This window comes from Sphaeramia orbicularis, chromosome 19 (genome assembly GCF_902148855.1).
Source record: "Sphaeramia orbicularis chromosome 19, fSphaOr1.1, whole genome shotgun sequence".
Taxonomy (NCBI): domain Eukaryota; kingdom Metazoa; phylum Chordata; class Actinopteri; order Kurtiformes; family Apogonidae; genus Sphaeramia; species Sphaeramia orbicularis.
In genome coordinates this window covers 51,074,937-51,094,198 of record NC_043975.1, presented here as the reverse complement: position 1 = coordinate 51,094,198, position 19,262 = coordinate 51,074,937, and positions in this window count along the sequence as shown.

The following is a 19,262-nucleotide window of genomic DNA, read 5'->3' as shown; positions in this document are numbered from 1 at the left end:
GTGGACGTGGTTTACAGCATCAAGACCAGATTACATGTGTTCAGTCCAGCATTCTCACTTCCTGTTTCTGCAATTAATGGACCACACACACACATACACACACACACACACACACACACACACCTGGCATTCAGCGGATGCATCCATGAGGCCTGACATCCGCCTGGTGTCTGCCACCCAGCTCTTAATTAACACGCACATAGACTGGTGGAGAGCAAAGAATCATTTTAATCAGACAAACTTTAATAACAGCCAACACACAAAGGACAGCACACACACACACACACACACACACACACACACACACACACACACCGGAATCTGTGTAATAAGGTGTGGATCCTGTTGCCATCTCAATGGGGATGAGGATAATAACGATGATGATGATGATGTCAAACTCACATCCTGGCAGACAGACGTGATCAAAGCCTCTAACCTGACAGAATTAACCCTGTCAAACCTGACTGTCAACTATGACGGTGTATTAGGGCCGGTAAGTTAAAAACAGGTACACAGTAATAAGATAAAGAGCATCTAAAAACACAACCACAAGAGAAAACCAATAAAAGTCACACACTTGTATTAAAAACCAGTGCAAATAGGTGCAGTTTTAGCTCAGCGGCCCACAGGCTGTGAGCTACTGTCATCATGTGTCGTCTGTCGTCTGTTACAAAAATTTCAATTGTCTTCTTCTCCGAAACTACAATTCTGACTTCAAACTTGGTCTACAGCTTCTGTATGATGATGTCAGCACAAGGGATTGAAATTATTTGGATCTGGATCTGATTCTGGATTTGGTGCCACTTTGAAAAATGTTCCCATTATAACAGATAGGAAGTGGATTGATCCAATAAATCAGTATCAATGATATCAAGTGTGAATTAGAATTTTTTACAGATCTGATTGGAATATGAGCAAAACATGGACTATTTCTGTAATAGAATAAATACACAGAACTGGGGGAGAATAAATGGATCTGGATACATTTCCCAAAGCTTTGAATTTGGCCGCTAAGCTCCAGGACCATTGGTCCGATTTTTGAAACAGGTTTACAGTGCTCTGTTAACTGTGCATATGTGATACAGTATACTGGGTCAGAATGTTCCAGAGCCGTGGACCTGCCACAGAACAGGCTCTGTCGCCTTTTGTCTTCAGTTGGGTTCTTGGTTCGTCTAAAAACAGGTGATTTGAGGATCGTGTTTCTCCGGCCGGGACGTGCACAGGTCAAAGCTCTGAAAGGTCAGAGGGTGTAAAACCTTTCAGACACTTAAAACCATACGAGGCCATCCTAAACTGGATCCTGCCGGTGAAAGAAGCCGGTGAAGGGAAGCCAGTATGGGGGTGATGTGGTCCTGTTTTCTGGTTCCAGACAGAGACGGACCACTGTGTTTTGAACATCTGCAGCCAGTGGACAGAGGACTGCTCCATCCCATAATTCACAGGTGTCAAACTTGCATCCCGGGGGCCAAATCTGGCCCACCAAAGGATCCAATCTGGCCTGCGGGATTAATTTGTGAAATGCAAAAATGACACTGAAGATTTTAACAATCAGTGGTGTCAAAATCATTTTAACGTGAAAAAATAAAGGAAGGTCCGCACAACCAGTGAGCCCCCAAACCATTTAATTGTGACGTTTCGGGCCGAGGCCCTTCATCAGACTCAGACTCAGTCTGGTCCAAAATTAGAGTGTGTTCACCTTTTGTCAAAATCATTTTAACCCTTTCATGCACACTGGTCACTCCAGTGGTCACTCCAGTGGTCACTCCAGTGGACAGTTCTTCTCCAGCTGTTCTCTTGTATATTCATGGTTTTGTTGTTTCAGTTCCATACCAGCCTACACAGTGGACACTAATGCACCATCCTAAACACTGTAACTCAGACCATTAGTGTAACTGCTGTTCTACATAAACCTGATCTGCACTGACAGGTTTGAGTGTTGAAGGGGTGGGATTAAATACATTATACTTCCTCCACTCCTTTTAGAATGTGAAATGAAGTCATGTAGACATCAGTTTTGTTTTTGGTTTTGGTTTTCTTCCATGACCTCTTACTACCTGTTTAATTTCTAAAGACTAAGTCAGATTACTTTGTCTTGTTGCATATTCGAAATAAACTAAACGAAAACAAACAAACAAACAAAAAAAATCAACTGCTTCTTATTGTTACTAAACTGCAATTATTATTTTTTTTTTTTTTTTACAAAAAAATTGTTGGTTGTTTTTTTTTTGCATATTATCTCCATGAAGTGAGTAATGACTAGTATTAGAGTTTGTTAAAATGTGAGAAAACATCAAATTAGCAGCATTAATAATGTTTTTATTTCATAGTTTTTACACAATATATCAGTAAATCCATGTTTCTTTTCTTCAAAAATTAAATGCATGGTGTCCAGCTGACATTTTTGGACCTCCATGAAAAATAGGTTCATAAGAAAATGTTCAATCGCATTGTTTTTTTCATGCCTAAAGAGGAATAAAAACACTCAGGAAACAAATGTTGATTAAGGTTCTCATAATTCATGCATGAAAGGGTTAATTCAGGTTCCACATACAGACACGTACAGTCCAATTAGATTTCCAGTGGGTCAGAACCAGTAAAATATGATCAGAATAACCTGTAAATAATGACAACCTCAAATTTTCTCTTTGTTTTTTTGGTGTAAAAAAGTAAAATTACATGAAAATGTTGCCATTACCAAACTATACTTTTACCAAAAATGTGATTAACCTGAACAAATATGAACAAACGGAAATGTCTGAAGAAAAGCAGATGCAATTGTACTAATATTCTGTCTGTTACTAAATGTTTTGTGTGATTGTAACGCACATGTGTAAATGATAAACTGATAAACTGAGGCAGAATATTGTTAAAATTGCACTTGTTTTTTCTTCAGACAATTCAAGTTGTTTGTGTTATTCAGATTTTTAAGGAAACTTTGTCGATGTAAACCTGTTCAGAATAGAATTTTACTTTTTTCACTGTTATTATTTTACTGGTTCGGCCCATTGGAGGTCAAATTGGGCTGAATGTGGAACTGAACTAACATGAGTTTGACAGAACTGAAATAATATAATAAATTATAGTAATCCAGTTCAGGAGACATAAACAAATGGAAAACATGCTCACACTGGCTTACAGGGATGTCTGGCTTCACCTTAGCTCAGAAACGCAGCTGAAAGAAACTTGTCTTGACAACAGAAGAGATGTGTTTGTCAGGTTTAGGAAAGTATGGATCTTGTTGATTAGATAGAGGTCTCAGGAGTCAGAGGTCTGGTGTAGCACATATGATACAGATAGTTTTACAGTGTTAAACCAAAGGTCTACAAACAACAGCTCTGTCTACAACACAGGTGTCAAACATGCGGCCCGGGGGCCAAATCCGGCCCACCAAAGGGTCCAGTCCGGCCCCTGGGATGAATTTGTGAAATGCAAAAATTACACTGAAGATATGAACAATCCTTTTAGTTCAGGTTCCACATTCAGACCAATTCAATCTCATGTGGGTGGGATTCAATAAAATACTTTCATAATAACAGAAATAATGACAACTCCAAATTTTTCTGTTTGTAAATGTAAATATTTTCATGTATTTACACTAAAACAAAGTATAATTTTGTGATAAATATGAACCTGAAATGTCTTAAGAGAAGTAAGTACAATTTTAACAATACAATGTCTGTTATTAAATGTTTTGTGTTTGTAGATCCACTGTGATCTGTCAGTTCTAATGTACATGTGGAAATGATAAACTGAGGTAGAATAGTGTTCAAATGACACTCATGTTTTCAGTTTGTTCATGTTATTTACATCTTTTGAAAGGATAGTTTGCAGATGGAAACCTTTTCATAATGTAAATGTACTTTTTTCGCTCTGAAACACAGAGGAAAGTTTGGAGTTGACATTATTTCTATATTATTCTGTTATTATTTTACTGGTCCGGCCCACTGCAGATCTAATGTAGCTGAATGTGAAACTGAATTAAAGTGAGTTTGACAGCCCTGGTCTACAAACTCAATTCCCAAAAATGTTGGGATGGGTTCTAAAATACACAGAAAACTGAAATATATGATTTGTTGAGAAGACTCACTGATTTTACTGGTCAGTTTATTGGCACTACTCAGATCTATTTTCAATTCGTAACATACTCAGACTGAAGACAGCGTTAGGAGAGGAAATAACGGCAGCGTCTTTGTGTCAAACCATACTGCAAAAATGCACACCACCATAAAAAGACCACTGAAAGAAAAGTCGAATAAAAGACATAAAAGTGAAGCCTCCTTTTGTTGACCTTCACAGATGGTGCTTTTCACTGGATAAAGTGAAGTGGTGGAAAATGATTCAGATCCTTTACTTATGTCAAAGAGTGTAAGTATTATCAGAAAAAATGTATTTAAACCCTTTCATGCGTGACGTCCACATTTGTGGACACATAGTTGAAAAGAGTGATATTTCGCTTTTTTAAACGGAATTATGCATTTGAAAACAGTTCCCTGTGGTCTACATAAACTGTAAATGCTCTGCTTGGGTCTGAATTTTTCATTAATTTAACTCCACAGGTCCATCTGCAACCCTACACTGTAAAAAAAATCTGTAATTGAACAGAATTTTCACTGTTTAGTTTACAGATTTTTCCTGCATTTTCAAGATACAGGAAAATATCAATGAAATGACAAGAACAGACTGTGATTTTACATGTCAAATGGAAAATAATACGAAAAAACTAACTGTGAATAACCAGAAAATTTCAATTTTTTAAAAGATTTTTTTTCTTTTTTCACAGAAAAATACATTTGCAAATGTATCATAATTTCACAAATATTTATTTTCTATTTATGAGATTAAACTGTTAATTTAAAGTTTAATACTGTAAAAAACTAGAAGCACTCGGAGAGCGCAGACCTCCGCCAAGGCTGATCAGTGGCCCCCCCAGTGGGCCCCCCCACCCCCGATCACCACCAAAATTTAATCATTTCTTCCTTATCCCATTTCCAACAAACCCTGAAAATTTCATCCAAATCTGTCCATAACTTTTTGAGTTATGTTGCACACTAACGGACAGACAAACAAACAAACAGACAAACAAACAAACAAACAAACCCTGGCAAAAACATAACCTCCTTGGCGGAGGTAAAAATTCACTGACAATTAACGGTAACAGAAGTATTAGTTCTGTCAGTTGAACCAGACTTGTTTGTTCATTGACAAATATCTTGTGTAATTACAGGAGGTTTCACAACAAAAATGTTGAATAAATGTGTTTTTGTGAATGTATAACATGTATAAGCACTGATAAACTGTCCAAATACAGTTTTTATCAGTGGATTGGACAACTGAGTCTCAATGAAAATTATTTATATATATATTTATAGGGAATTGGATTGTTTTAATACATGTAAATATTCTTTATTAAACATTAAAAAGTCAAAAAATATGCAAAATCTCAGAAAGTTAGGGCAAAAAACTGTATTTTAATTATGGAAAATTACTGTATTTTTTATGAGATGGTTATTTAAAAGTATTTTTTCGGCATCCCCGCTGCTGGAATAATAATGTTTTTTGTTGTTTTTTTTTTACAGTGTATTTCTGAGTAATGACACCAGAAAGACTGTTTGGAGCGCTGGCCCTTTAAATGCAGATGAGCCACTTCACGTCCAAACCCCTGCAGGTGCTGTCTGTCCTGTTCAACTTACAACTGGAGTATAAACTTATTTAAGGAAGACGTATAAACTTATTTAATCCTACCCCTCAAGTACTTTTACATCTTTATCTATAACTTAATTCATGAATCCAACAATACATTTTCCTAATTTAAAATTCAACCCATAACTAATACATAACACAATAAGTGAGTTTAAATGAACAGTTGTAAAGCTTCAGGATGGTTAGGCCCTGCATGGTCCAATGACGTGGGATTTCCAGACTTCTAAAGGCTCAAGGCCAACTGCAGTTATATGGTGCACTGGTGTTTAGGTGGTCACCTCCTCCAGGAGGGACTGTGATCGCTTTGCTTTGCGTGTCAATATCGGATATTGGCCGATATAATGGATATCAGCTTTTTTTAGCCCCCAGTATCAGTATCGGCATTGGCCCCAAAAATCCCATATTGGTCGGGCTCTAATATAAAGAGGTGAAAAAAAGAACAGAAATGGGACTAAGTAGTCTGTGTAGCTTAAACACCGACAGAGGAAACAAAAGGAAACAATATGAAGGACGTGAGCAGAAGGATGGACGTCAGGACGGAGGTGTTCGTCATCTGTCAACCACTGAAGTCTGACTGGAAACACTGACAGGGACGGAAAGAAAAAACTCACCTAATCATCCAAAGGAAGTGCAGCCTGTTGACAAACACAAACTAAATGAGTTGAGTTGAACAGCCCCTGGGGATCAGGTCGTCCGGGCTAATTAGTGGAATGCCGGCTGGAATCATTAGGTTTCATGAGTCTGTGTGTCTGTCCTGTTGGCTTTGACAGGACCTGTTCATCTGTTACTGAAGGAGCTTTATTTGTGTTTTTACTGTTCATGGTCACATTCGTCTGGAGCCACAGATCAGACTTATCATAGAGTTATTCTCATATCATAATTACCTAACTCACTAACAAATGGACAAAAGTATGTGGACTAGGGATGTAACCATATGAAAATGTCATATCATGGTTATTGTGACCAAAATTATCACGGTTATCATTATTATCACGGTATTGTTGAAATTGTGCTCAAAATGTTCAAAAAGTACTGATACACACACTGAAAGAATTGAACCAAGTTGTATTTTGAAAAAAAACAAACAAAAAAACAAAAAAAAATACCAGTCCCAGTGTCCCTTCTGTGTCAGAAACATTCCAATATTAACCCTTAGTGGTCTGAGTCTATTCTGTCTGTTTTTCAGTCCTTTTGATTTTACCTTTATATACTATAGAAACAGATGTTTACTATACCCATGTTTGGATCTGTTTTTTCAGCACAACTTCATCTAGATCATCTGTCTATTATTTTTTCACTTTAACCTACTATAAAAACACAAAAGGACAAAAAACACACAAAAATAGATAAAATCCGATTTGAAAAATGTATTTAAATTTATTGCATAAATAACACAGATGCTTAACGAACCTTTTCACAGACTTTAAAAGTGAATATTGGTTCAAATATTATTAAATTGCAATAAATTAAAACTATACTCAAATATTTGACATAAAAGCAGATCTTTACAGAGGCGTTTTTTCCCCTTAAAGTGCGGTAATCAAACACAGTTATCATGAGAATTAGAATTTAAACACCAAAACTAACCGTCTGTGATTTTACCACCATTTACTGTTATACCGGTAATCGTCACATCCCTAATGTGGACACGTTGAATTCAGGTGTTTCTTTTCTAACAGGGGTCTGGGATACTAAACAATCAGGACTAATGTCAGAATAGAGCTGGTCTCAGAAAAGGGGGTGACGGGGTTCTTCTCATCTGTGATTCCATGCATACACCACTTCCTTTTCAGTAATGCTAGTGTCGCAGGGTTGGTTCGGCTTCCCTGAATTTACCTGGTTTTCTGTGGTGCTCCAACAGATGGAGTGTCGCTGGAGCAGCTGTTGTTCTGTTGTATGGTAGTGGGTGGGACAGGGACTTGTTCCCACGTCTGGGGTCCCTTAACTGTGTGGAACTTTTGCCTGTGATGAACAGACAGGTATGTGGTGTTGCCCTGTGGTGTGTAATTGTCTGTTGCAGGGGTCGGCAACCTGCGGCTCCTCCTCCTCCTTGTAGTGGCCCCTCCCTTTACTGCGGTCAAGCCAGCCGCGATTCTCCTCTGTATGGTCAGTCCAGCCGCTAGTGTTTTTCTTGTGCGCTACTTATTCGACAATTCCGGTAGATGAGCTTCATGGAGCGAATGTGCCTTCAACAACAGTCAGGGCTCATTTCTGCTCTGGGTTAAAGACGCAGACGGACGGAGGGTTCTGTCCGTCCTTTGTTTATTACTCACATAATTCTGTCCATTTTCCGGGAGAATATGGAGCAGTCCAACTGGGAACTGTGGAGGCAGTGTTGAGTTTTGAAAAGAATAATTTTCATAAATAGCGATACTTTTCATACAGCAACTGAATAAGTACTGTGTACTTTTGGGGTAATCCTACAACAGATTCCATTCCAAGCTACAAAAGTGTTTGTTTTCGTCTGAAATAGGCTTTAAGACTAAATTCAATAATGAATAAAATTATGATTTCCAATAAGTACCTCATGAATTTTTTACAATTGGTATTAGTATTTCAAATACTATTAGCAAAAATACTATGAACTACTTTTACTGTGTACTTTTGAAGTAATCATACTCAAAAATTCCTTCCAAGCTCCAAAAATGTTTGTTTTTTCATCTGAAATAGGCTTTAAGACTAAATTCAATGATGAATTTTTTTTTTTTTTCCAATGAGTACCTCATGAATTTAGTATTTTTGGTATTAGTACTTCATATACTATTAGCACAAATACTATGAAATACTTTTTACTGTGTACTTTTAGAGTAATCATACTCCAGAATCCATTCCACACTGCACTTCTGTTTGTTGTATTCAGTGGTTGTAACAGATAAAATGTAAAAAAGATTAAAACTTTTAAAAGTTTATAAGCTCTGTTATTTTTTGCGGCTCCAGACTACTGTTTTTTTTTTGGCGGGAGAGGAGGTAAAATGGCTCTTTTGATAATAAAGGTTGCAGACCCCTGGTTTATTGTGTTCTGAAATGTATTTATTATTTTAATGCCTGTTTTTTTTGTGTGTGTTTTATCATTATGAATATGGCATTATTACATTAATACCTTAAGTTTTTTTGTAAATCCTGATGTACTGTATGTAGTGCCTTACCATGCCCTGTTGTCTGTATGAGAAATTGTATTTTTTGCAATAATAAAAAAAAACTAAACTGTCTATTGTGTTGATGAAAACTTGAATGTTGAGTGATTTCTATGGGTGCTTTCATTAAGTGTGTTGTGTAGGTTACAGTGCACTGATTGAGAGGGGCAGGAGGCTGGTACCTTATCATTTAAAAGGGAAGTGGACTCTGGAGTGGACTGTACCAGAGGTCAGTTTATTACAGCAAAATTTATACTCATTCATTTGTGTTATGAATTGAAAATTGATGAGAATTTGTGACCAGCAATGTTTAAAATGTTACATTTACACCTGTATGATTCTACCTTTAGCTTTATATCTGGGAGGTATTCACACAATACTTTATATTTGGATCATTTTCCAGTGTTTCTATAAGTTATAACTTGGAGCATTCCAAATTTCAGATTTTTCAAGAGGTGCAAAGTTGAGTATCTTATGACAATTTTCAGTATTGACTGACTTGGAGTTTGAGCTCAATGAAATGTTTGAATACAACAAAATAATTTAACTCTTTCATGCATGAATTGTAAGAACCTTAATCAAGATTTTTTTTCCCTGAGTATTTTTATTCCTCTTTAGGCATGAAAAAAAAATAACAATGCGATAGAAAATTTTTTTATGAACCTATTTTTCATGGGGGTGTAAAAATATCCACTCAGCTGGACACCATGCATTTAATTTATGAAGCAAAGAAACATGTATTTACTGATACACTGTGTGAAAACTATTGATTACATTTTTTAATGCTGCTAATCTGGTGTTTTGTCATATTTCAACATACTCTAATATTAGTTATTTCTCACTTTATGGAGATAAGATGCAAAAAAAAAACCTTTTTGTTTAAGAAAAACTGTTAATTACATTCTAATATCAATAACAAGCAATTGGTTTATGCTCAAACATGTTAGTGCAGATCAGGTTTATCTAAAACAGCACAGTTACAGTACTGGTCTGAATGTCAGTGTATGGGATGTTGCATTAGTGTCCACTGTGTCGGCTGATCTGGAACTAAAACAATAAAACCCATGAATATACAAGAGAACAGCCCGAGAAGAACTGTCCACTGGAGTGACCACTGGAGTGACCACTGGAGTGACCACTGTGCATGAAAGGGTTAAAATTTGAAATCCTTAAAGTTAGTTATGTTTATTATGATGGTCCATCCAAGGTTTTAGAATGCATCCCTCCGCAGCAGAGGTGAGGTCAGGCAGTCTCTGCCGCAGAAAAGGAACCTGAACTCATGCGCAGTTTTTGGAATCCATGTATGTTCTGCTGAACAAATAACACCTGTGAAGTGGTGACGGATTTTTGACAGCAGAGTCATGTTGGTGAACTCGTATTCGTGATCAAGAAAGCGCAATCATAAAGTTGCATTTCGTGTTTGTAATTCTTGATGTCAAAACTTTTTCATTCGTATTCTGACATAAAATACATGAGTGAACCCATTCAAAAGTTTACAAATGTTTATTTTTGTACAACTATAGGCTACACTGTCAAAAAATCTGTAATTTAACAGAATTTTCACTGTTTATTTTACAGATTTTTCCTGTATTTTTAAGACACAGGAAAATATCAATGAAATGACAAAAACAGACTGTGATTTTACATGTCAAATGTAAAATAATATGAAAAAACTGTCACTGTGAATAACCATAAAATTAAAAATTTTTAAAAGAAAATTTTTCTTTTTTTCACAGAAAAATACAGTTAAAATACATTTGCAAATGGATTGTAATTTCACAAATATTTCTTTTCTATTTATGAGATGAAACTGTTAATTTAAAGTTTAATACTGTAAAAAAATAATAATAAAATGAGATAAAATTACTGATAATTAACTGCAGTATTTGTTCTGTCAGTTGAACCAGACTTGTTTGTTAACTGACAAATATCTTATAAGCACTGATAAACTGTCCAAATACAGTTTTTATCAGTGGATTGGACAACTGAGTCTCACTGAAAATTATATATATATATATGTATAGGGAATTGGATTGTTTTAATACATGTAAATATTCTTTATTAAACATTAAAAAGTCCAAAAAAATATGCAAAATCTCAGGTAAAGTTAGGGTAAAAAGCTGTATTTTAATTATGGAAAATTACCGTATTTTTATGAGATGGTTATTTTCCATTATTTTACAGTATTTTTTCGGCACCCCTACTGCCAGAATAATACTGTTTTTTCCCAGTTTTTTTTTTTTTTTTTACAGTGTAATATGCACACATATCTGTCTTAAACACAAATATTTTGACAGTTTCTTTACCCATAGTCTAGTTTCTATTTTAGCACTAGCCTGTTAGATCATTCTGTCGCACTTCTGCTGCTTTTACATCCTTTGATTCAAAAGAAAGCATGGATCTACGAGTGAAAATACGCACACTTTCAGGGAGGATATAGAATGTTGTTGAGAGGCGAATGCAGCGATACAACTTCATCTATCAAAAGTAATGCTACTCTAATGGTCACATGACACTTTTATTCTGCCAAAATCTAATTTTTGTCTTTCATCAAAGAATCTCCCCATCTCCTGTATCTGCAAAACAAAACTCACTGTTTTAAATGACACATAATAAGGTGGTTTTGCATACGACTCCTCGTACACAAATGACAGTCGCTGCTTTCATAGTGATACAGATATTGTGATAAATAATTTGCATTCAAGAAAAAGTCTGAGCATGGAGAGTCATTTTAATCTGCATTAAGAATATAGATACACAGTTTAACCCATAAAGACCCAAACACCCACCAGCGTCCAAAACCATCTGCTGATGGAACTGTTTAATACCTGTCCACCCACTAGTCCACAGGTGTCAAACATGCGGCCCAGGGGCCAAAACCAGCCCGCCAAAGGTTCCAATCTGGCCCATGGGATGAATTTGCAAAGTGCAAGTTAGGGCATTGAACTGAAAAATAATATCATAAAAATATATAAATAATGACAACACCATTTTTTCTCTTTGATTTAGTGCAAAAAAAGTAAAGTATGAAAATGTTTACATTTACAAACTGTCCTTTAACAATAAAATGTGAATAACCTAAAATGTCTGAAATAAAGTCAGTGCAATTTTAACAATATTCTGCCTGTTACTGAATGTTTTGTGCCTTTGTAGATCTGATCTGTAATGCATATGTAGATATGATAACTCGAGGCAGAATATTGATAAAATTGTACTTATATTTCTTACCAAATTTCATTTTTTTTCAGGTTATTCACATCCTTTTTGTTTGGATAGTTTGTAAACGTAAAATATTGGCATAATTGAATGTTATTTTTCGCACTACAACAATTTAGAGTTGTCATTATTCATTGCCTATCATGCTATTATTTGACTGGTCTGGCCCACTGCAGATGAAATTGGGCTGAATGTGGCCCCCAGAAGAAAATGAGTTTGACAGCCCTGTACTAATCCTACCAATCCATGTAAATAATTGGTGTAAATATAATTTGTCATCTTTTCATAGTCATCAGATATGACCCATTTAGACGTTCAGAGACTCTGTAGTGAACGTGGAAACACCGTCAGTTTCGACAACATTGATTCACCAGTAAAACCCATGGAGTTGGATAAATAACAGCAGTCGTAGACAGCTGTTTTATGTTCACTTAATGACAGATTTGACTGAAAAAGTCACCTTTTCCTCTGTTTTTCTTTTTTTGGTATAATAACTCTGAAGTTTAATCTGTGCTTTTATGAACATCTGCATCATCAGTACATGATGTATGGGTGTTGGATCAAGATATTCTCTTCAGATGTCACCGACGTTGCACTTCACTGTGGGAGAAAACTTGATTCAACAGGTAGATGAAGCTCATTTATTGGGTGTACTTGTGGATGGCACATTGTCGTGGAATGGTCAAATAAATATTTTGCAAAAAATGGGTCGGAGTATAGGAATAATTAGACACTGTAAGAAATGTATTCCCCAATGGTTGACCAAGCTGTTAGTTCAGTCATTAGTATTATCTCAGATGGATTATGCCTCAGTTGTTTGGTCAAATACTAATGAAAATAATTTACACAAATCGGAAGTCGCACAAAATAAAGTGACATGAATTGTTTTGGGTTGAACGAACAGAACTAATAGAACCACAATGCACAACAGTTTGACGGGGTTAACTGTAAAATCTAGATGGAAATATTCTTTATTATCATTTATTCGTAATATTATAGCAACACAAACTCCAGAAATTATTCACAGAAAACTCATTTTTTGCTGATCAACATAATTATTGTACAAGACAAACCAGTGAAGCACGGTGTGCTCTGCCTTTAAGCAGAACTAATCAGTTACAGAGAACTGTTTTTTATGGGGCCATGGTTGAATGGAATGGATTGCCAGGGTTTGTGTTGTTGGAAAATAATAGAAAATGTTTTCAAAAGAAATTAAAAGTTTTCTTGTTCACACAGCAGGCATGAAATGGAATGAGAATTGCTAATATTGAAAGATGTCTTATGACTTGTGTCAGACAGCTATTGTTTGGTGAAGGAGTACAAATGTATAGTACTTATTTTGTTTGTTGGCTGTTGTATATGTCCTGTTTGTGTGTGTGTGTGTGTGTGTGTGTGTGTGTGTGTGGGCGTGAATGGTGTAAGATTAATGTAAAATACTTAAATTGTAATGTAATGTAGAGGAGACCCCAGGAAGAATAGCAACTGGATTATCAGTTGCAAATGGGGATCTTAAGAAATGAAATGAAATGAAATACATTAAACATAGAAAAATACCTGATTTTCACTAGAAAAATGCAAAATACAGAGGATTATTTCATACTGAATGGTCACGTAAGAAATGTTAAATATACAGGGTGGGGAAGCCAAATGTACAATGAACATTTAGTTGTTTTTTCTCAGCAGACACTACGTCAGTTGTTTTGAACCCAAACATATACTGATGTCATAATCATACCTAACACTATTATCCATACCTTTTCACAAACTTTTGCCCATATGAGTAATCAGGAAAGCAAACGTCAAAGAGTGTGTGATTTGCTGAATGCACTCGTCACACCAAAGGAGATTTCCAAAATAGTTGGAGTGTCCATAAAGACTGTTTATAATGGAAAGAAGAGAATGACTATGAGCAAAACTATTACCAGAAAGTCTGGAAGATACTATTAAAGAAGAATGGGAGAAGTTGTCACCCCAATATTTGAGGAACACTTGCACAAGTTTCAGGAAGCGTGTGAAGGCAGTTATTGAGAAAGAAGGAGGACACATAGAATAAAAACATTTTCTATTATGGACATTTTCTTGTGGCAAATAAATTCTCATGACTTTCAATAAACTAATTGGTCATACACTGTCTTTCAATCCCTGCCTCAAAATATTGTACATTTTGCTTCCCCACCCTGTAGAGAAAAAAAATCCTTTGGGAACTGCCACAAAAGTAGAACTGGGTCTTCACAGGTTAATTATTCTTACATTCAAAAGGAATGTTTTTAAGGGCCTAATAAAACTAGCAAAAAACAAAACAACAAAAACCTAAAGTAGAGCCAGAGTGGCTTCAAACCCAGACTGAAGGTTTTCTATTTTAATATACTGTAGTTAATTGGTGTCTGGAAATTGCACTAAAGTAGAAGCTGAAGACAGTGTGCCTGCCTTCTTTATGCTCGTGGAAGTGGCGTTCCTTTAAATAATTGTGATGCCTTTTGCCTTCAGCTACATTACTGACACTTCCCATCACCGCACGCTCAGTAAAAATGGATGTTTATTTTTCCAGCGGAGACAAAGACGTGACAGATCCAGACTCTGCCAGATTATTCTTTTTCTGAGTTGATCCCATTCTGTCAGCACCCTCTCTTTATTTCCACTCCTGTCTTCATCAATATCTAATCTTTCCAATCAATGACAAGGAATATGTTAACAGAGGAATGTTGCTTTGAAAGTGTAAGAGCTAACGACATTCATCTGAAATCTCAGCGTATGTAGCAGAAGGTGTGCATGTGTTAACATCCATTTACAATTTACAGCGTATTTTTAGATTTAGATTAGGTTAGTTGGTTTTTTTTTTGTTTTTTTTTTATAAATACCACATTAACGCTAAGCATACGTTAGTCGGGATTCTGTTAGCACTTGGGCAAAATGCGTCACCCAGCTTGCGACAAACAGGTTAAGTCAGTGTTTTTCAACCTTGGGGTCGGGACCCCACGTGGGGTCGCCTGGAATTCAAATGGGGTCGCCTGAAATTTATAGTAATTGATAAAAAATAAAATAAAATAAAATAAAAACTTACTAATAAAAAATATATGGTGAGTTGAGAGAGACAATCCCAATACATAAAAGACATGATAAACAGTGAAGCTGAAACTGCAGCACTGTGGTTCTGTTTCTGTGTCAAGTATTCATTGTGGTCAGTTTCAGATGCTGCAGCTCTTTCATAGTTTCAGTTCTTGTTTGTTCAGTATTAATTGTCCTCCTTGTAAATCACAGATGGACTGACTGGACAGATCCTGACCAAGGAAAATAAAATTCTCCCTTTGTGCAGTAATCTACACCTGGATTTTCTAGTTTTGTCCATAATAATATATATTATATAGACTAAATGTGTCTAAAATTAATGTTTATTTGCAACATAGTATAGGAAACTATTACATGATCAAAAAATAATTAATTTTAGCAAATTAATTTCACCCGTTTTGAATGTCTGGGGTCATCAAATTTGTGATGATAAAATGGGGTCACGAGCCAAAAAAAGTTGGGAACCACTGGGCTAAGTGCACATACACTATATTTCCAACAGTATTCCCTCACCTGCTTTGACTCCCATATGAATGTCAGGTCCATCCCATTCCTAGTCTATGGGTTCAGTCTGACGTGGCTCCACCCTTTGCAGCTCTAACAGCTTCAACTCTTCTGGGAAGGCTGTCCACAAGGTTTAGGAGTGTGTTCATGGGAATTTTGGACCGTTCTTCCAGAAGTGCATTTGTGAGGTCCCACACTGATGTTGGACAGAAGGCCTGGCTCTCAGTCTGCGCTCTAATTCATCCAAAGGTGTTCTATGGGGTTGAGGTCAGGACTGTGTGCAGGCCAGTCCAGTTCATCCACACCAGACTCTGTCCTCCATGTCCAAATGGACCTTGCTTTGTGCACTGGTGCACAGTCATGTTGGAAGAGGAAGGGGCCGGCTCCAAACTGTTCCCACAAAGTCGGGAGCGTGGAATTGTCCCAAATGTCTTGTTCTGCTGAAGCATTCCCAGTTCCTTTCACTGGAACTAAGGGGCCCAGCCCAGCTCCTGAAAAACAACCCCACACCATAACCCCCCCTCCACCAAACTTTACACTTGGCACAATGCGCTCCCACAAGTATCGTTCCCCTGGAGACCGCCAAACCCAGACCCGTCCGTCAGATCGCCAGATGGAGAAGTGTGATTGGTCAGTCCAGAGAAGGCTCCTCCCCTGCTCTACAGTCCAGTGGCGGCGTGCTTTACACCACTGCATCCACCGCTGTGCATTGCACTTGCTGATGTATGGCTCGGATGCGGCCGCTCGGCCACGGAAACCCATTCCATGAAGCTCTGTGCGCACTGTTCTGGAGCTAATCTGAAGGACACATGAAGTTTGGAGGTCTGTAGCCACTGACTCTGCAGACAGTCGTCCACCTCTTCACACTCTGCGCCTCAGCATCTGCTGACCCCGCTCCGTCAGTTTCCGTGGCCTACCACTGCGTGGCTGAGTCGCCGTCGTTCCCAAACACTTCCACTTTCTTCTAATCCAGCTGACAGCTGACTGTGGAATATTTAGGAGCCAGGAAATGTCACCACTGGATTTGTGTCACAGGTGGCATCCTATCACAGTTCCACGCTGGAATTCACTGAGCTCCTGAGAGAGACCCATTCTGTCCCAAATGTTTGTAAAAGCAGTCTGCATGCCTAGGGCTGGATTTAATCCACCTGTGGACATGGAAGGGACTGGAACAGCTGAGTCTGAGGATTGGGATGGAGGAGACAAGACTTTTGGCAATACAGTGTGCGTTCCCTTCTTTTTTGAGTCTGTTTGCTCATGCAAAATGAAATGCGATTAATATAGATTAAAATCTATATTAAAAAAAAGATATTTAATCGTGATTAATCTAAATTAACCCACAGCAACCCTGTGATTAATCTGATTACAAATTTTAATCGTTTGACAACACTATGTTTCTTACTATATAGGAAATCAAGGTTAATGAAGTTACCATATTTGGTTCCTTACCCATAAGTGGCAAAAAAAAAAAAAAAAATCCAAGAAGTATATATTAAAATACAAGAAAAACACATGTAAGGGAAAAGGAACATGTACTTTAGAAAATGACTTTTCTACCATTAGACCATCATCAGTGCTGATCCAGACCCCTGTCCACATCCACATGACCCCTTTGAACATCATTACTTACTTTAGTACCATTACTTCATGGTACCGAACAAAGCAGGTCCACTCACTGTTCATGCAGAGGTGGACCCTACAGACCCCGTAGACCACATGGGACCTGAGGTTGATGACTCACTAGTCGCTCATTCATTGCACATATGCACAAAACTTCACCGATATTTACTAAATGTGAAAACCACAGAATGTTGGTTTTTCCATTAAATCACAAATGCAATGAGTTGTTTATTTATCACAAGATGTCACAAAAAGTCATTCCATAAACTTGGAGACAAACATAAATATCTGTTGTTTTGAATCTACAATGTTTGTTACCCCTCTATTCTATCCCACACTAAATTCAAAAATGATTTGGTTTCCTCGTGTCCACATGTTTGTTCTAAAACTCTTCTTCTTTGCTTGTTGTAACATCCATCATTTTTTTTTGTTCATGTGACTCTAGTTGCACAAAAAGGTCTTTCCACTGCTGTTTTGCACTGTGATATACCAATTTCGCTACACCCAAAAAACCACCTCTTGCAAGCACAAAAACTGTTCATAAAAAAAAGAGAGTTTGAGTGAAATTGTCATTTTTCCATTAGGCAAATTTTCATGCACAAGTTAAATTTGCGCAACTTGAGTTTCAATGGAAAAGCGACTTGCGACAGTTGACAGTCAGTATGGAGGTGCTGATCAGAACCAGTCCTGCAGACTGTTGTAAAACCCACTCCCTCTGTGTTTATCCTGTCCATGCTGAGCCTTTAGTGAGTCTCCAATCACTGGACTAAGCCACTCCACAACCTGCCGGCAATTTAGTCTGATCAAAGATAACAAATTTGTGGAGGGCACGGAGCAAGTGTTCTGTAAGTGAAGAGACCTTGAGGCTTTGATCTGACAATAGCTGACCATCAAAGCCCACCAGGAGCATCCATTCACCAGTCTGTGTGGGTTGTGTGGATGTGTCACAGAGGTCTGAAATGCACACTTCCACCTCAGATAACCTGTGTGGACCACATGCACCTGCTCTAAGAATACAAGGGAAGCAATGCTTCCAACACAATTTAAGCAGAAAAAAAATGTGGATAGTGTCTGCAGATTTATTCTCATGAAAGCTGTTTCCCCCATGAATACCATAGTCTTTCATCTGTATTTATTTGTCTTTTTGAAGTCATTTCATGTAAAGCATGATGGTTCCAATGGATTTCACATGTTGAAGCAGCAGCTGCTCTCACGTCAAATCCATTGAAGCAGGAAAGTGGGAACGTTTGAAAAAATGCAGTCTGCCATTGGATAAAATATGTAAAATAAGTCATTTCCTGGACTCACTGCATCAATCAATAAAAATAGGACCAATGGCCCTGGAGTTTACCAGCACTTCCTATCGCTTATAATGGGGAAATTTTGCAAAGTCACACCAAATCCAGAATCAGATCCAGATCCAAATAATTTCACTAACTTTTGTTGACATCATCATAAAGACGCTGTATACCAAGTTTGAAGTCAATCGGAATTGTAGTTTCAGAGAAAAAGACAATTGAAAGTTTTGTAACGGACGACAGACAACAACAGATGAAGAACAACAGACGACGACGACAGATGACGACAGATGATGACGACAGATGATGATGACAGATGACAACAGATGACGACAGATGATGACGACAGATGATGACGACAGATGACGACAGATGATGACGACAGATGACGACAGATGATGATGACAGATGATGACGACAGATGATGATGACAGATGACGACAGATGATGACGACAGATGACGACAGATGATGATGACAGATGATGACGACAGATGATGACAGATGATGACGACAGATGATGACGACAGATGACGACAGATGATGACGACAGATGATGACGACAGATGATGATGACAGATGATGACGACAGATGATGACGACAGATGATGACGACAGATGATGACGACAGATGATGATGACAGATGATGACGACAGATGATGACAGATGATGACGACAGATGATGACGACAGATGACGACAGATGATGACGACAGATGATGACG